Below are 3,037 nucleotides of genomic sequence, written 5' to 3' on the forward strand. Positions count from 1 at the left end.
CCCAGAGCCGGCTAAACAACGTCCCCAGTGTTGCTTACCGCAAGTGGTGCATATCGATCTATCCTCCCTGCCATTCCCAGCTTGGGTACTCTGTTGTCCCTACTGATGTGGAACATGCACAGTGTTCTGACCCCTCTGCTGATGTTCAAGAGTCCCGTGCTCAGCCTTCCTTTTCTGCCCTGCGGAGGTTCCAATCCCGAGTGACCTCCTGTATTCCTCTCCCCCCTAGGAGTCAGCATCAATCCTCACACAGCTCGCAGTGCCGCAGCATAAGTCTTGAGATCCAAGGCATGCACCATCCCTCGCAACCTGCTCCTCAGGCCCTGGATAAATCTCTCGGTCCTCGCTGCCTCGGTGGCCACTTGCTCAGGAGCAAACTGAGACAGCTTATCAAATTCTTTCTCGTACTCCTCCACTGACATAACGCCCTACTTCAGGTTCAAGAATTCTGCCTGCTTATTGTATCGGGTGTTGGCCGAAAAGTACTTCTCATAAAAACGTTCCTTGAACTGTTCCCAGGTTGCAAGGTCACCTCTGATATCGATCATCTTTTCTGTCGAACGCCACCAGATTGACGCGTTACCAGTCAGCATGAAGACTGCACATTCCAGTTTATGTTCTTCCTCGCACCTCATAAAACGAAAAATTGTCTCAATGGATGACAACCACAATTCTGCCTTGGTGGGGTCTCCTAACGATCCATCAAAGGGGCGAGGGCCATACTTCCGAAAATCCCTTAAATGTTTGGCCTCGAGAGATAAGCTCTGTGTGTCATTGTCCTGCGGGCAGGTTTGTCGTAACGGCTCGGGTGGCACCGGTTCCTCTTGAGCCTGAGTCTGGGCAGGCTGTCCTGCCATCGTGCTACGGATCAGCTCCTACAGCTTCCCCATCAGAGCAGTTGCAACAGCTTCACTAATTCGGGCTTCCATTGCCTTTTCATCCACTTGGGTCATAGGCGAAATTGGCGCCGCCGGAGCAGTTTGATTACTCCCTTCTCTCTCTGCTGGTATTTCTTCTCTAACTATTTTCCTTGTTCTACATTTAGGTGCCATGTCCTGTCATAAATTTGTACGTTAGCTAACTATTTTTGAGCCTCTCTCAGACATCATGTGTTTAAAACACTACATCACTGTCCTCATATACATATGGAAACTTTCATTAATAGAATGTACCTAGCGATGATGAGGAATTCATTACTGGTCACAGGGACTATCTAGACTTACATAGTAAGTCAGTCTACAGAACCCAAAACATGGGCTCTGATACCAACTGTAACGACCCGACCTCCTAGGACCTAGGTAAGGCCATTACTAAAATAAATGCATGTAAAGAATTTAAAATGACGCTTAGTCATTTGAAATAAATGCTAATTAAAAACAAGAGAAGTTCAAAAGACATTTATTAAATACAATTGTTAAAAACAATAATAGGGTACCCAGAAATCATAAAGGTTAATAAGTACATATGAAAAACAATTCTTAATAATAAGTTTCAAACATCAAAACTAAACATTAAGGGAAACATGAAAAGAACTCTAAATCTCATGATGCGGAAGCGTAAAAAAAAACTAGTCCCAGTGGCTCGATCATGAATTCCACTGCGCCATCGTCGGTGTATCTCTACCCTTACCTGAAACATCAACATAAGAAAGAATGAGTATAAAATACTCAGTAAGTAACCTTACCACTGGGGTCAGGCTAGCCATCTATGTCCTCTAGATACCCACATATGGCACATAAATACATGTAACATATAAGAGACTGATCCCTATCCTATATGGCACATAAATACAGTTAAGTATGCCCACAAAACTGGTGAATCCTGGAGAAAATACTAAACTGGTGAATCCCGAAGGAAACACAAACTGGTGAGCATCTAACTAATCAATGAGGATATTCACACAGTCTTAATGTGCTAAGATTCAACATTGTACGGTTCTAAAGCATACATAAAAATCCTTAATACCATGGCTGCATCACATACCCATAATTCTTAACAACATATTATACATCATCCATGTATAACTTATATCATAAATCCACAACATACAAGTATGCCTCAACACCAGCAGATCAGACATCGACATATGAAAACACATACTATCACATACTAACGATCAAACACTTAGGTGTGTATGTAAATAAATCATAATTTGTGCCAGAATATACTTTGATTCAAGTCATACTGTCAATCAACATGCTAACATTTACCATAACATACACTTATCATACTAGCATACAACTAGAGTCTGGCCCGTGGGCAGTTCCAGTGATAAGATTACTTACCTCGAGTCGATACTCCACAGATAAAAATTTTAGATCACCAAACTATGACGGCAATCCAAAGTAGCGGTCCTAACAACAAAACAACTCTCAAATTTCAGTTGAAGCCATAATTGTAAGACTTCAGGTCCAAGTCCAAACTATCAAGAACTTATTCAAAGAAAGAAAAACACTTCCATCTTCCACGACGGTGCCTCCTTTGACTTCCAAACTCCCTGGCAACTTAAACTTGAAACAAAATTCAATAAAGACGAGTCATAACACTGAAACACAATATTAATGGCCAAGAGAACGAAACAAACCGACACAACCTTACCCCAATAGATTTGACGAAGACCAAGACGAACCCGACGTGGCAGGGCGACGACAACCGGTAGAGAAGCGGCTAGGGTGGTAGACGCGGGGGAGTTGGATCTGAGACAACGATCGGAGGCGGCGTGACTTGACCGGTTGGCGAGAACCATCGTGAGCGAAGGGCCAGGGAAGCAGTGCGGTCAAATCCCTAGATCCGACACGGAAAACTTTGGGGAGACGCAGCAGTGCACGAGAACGAGCGGCACGCGCACGGCTAGGTCTGAGACGTCGATCGGAGGTGGCACGGCTTGACCGGTTGGCGAGACGGGAGCGAAGGGCGAGGGTTGCCAAGAGAGAAAAAGATGCGAGAGGGTGGGATTCGTGGCTGGCGGCGGACGTTCAGCGTCCGATCTGGGCGGCGTTCGAGCGAGGCAGCTGTAAGGGAGATGGGGGTGCCCTTT

General features: G+C 44.9%; 1 pseudogene; it reads right to left on the minus strand.

The window, feature by feature from the left end:
- Window positions 1-245: 245 nt before the first annotated feature.
- Window positions 246-857, minus strand: LOC150032913 (uncharacterized; annotated as a pseudogene).
- Window positions 858-3,037: the final 2,180 nt, after the last annotated feature.

The sequence above is a fragment of the Benincasa hispida genome, chromosome 11, assembly GCF_027475165.1.
Source record: "Benincasa hispida cultivar pf3 chromosome 11, pf3_genome.v1.1, whole genome shotgun sequence".
NCBI lineage: Eukaryota > Viridiplantae > Streptophyta > Magnoliopsida > Cucurbitales > Cucurbitaceae > Benincasa > Benincasa hispida.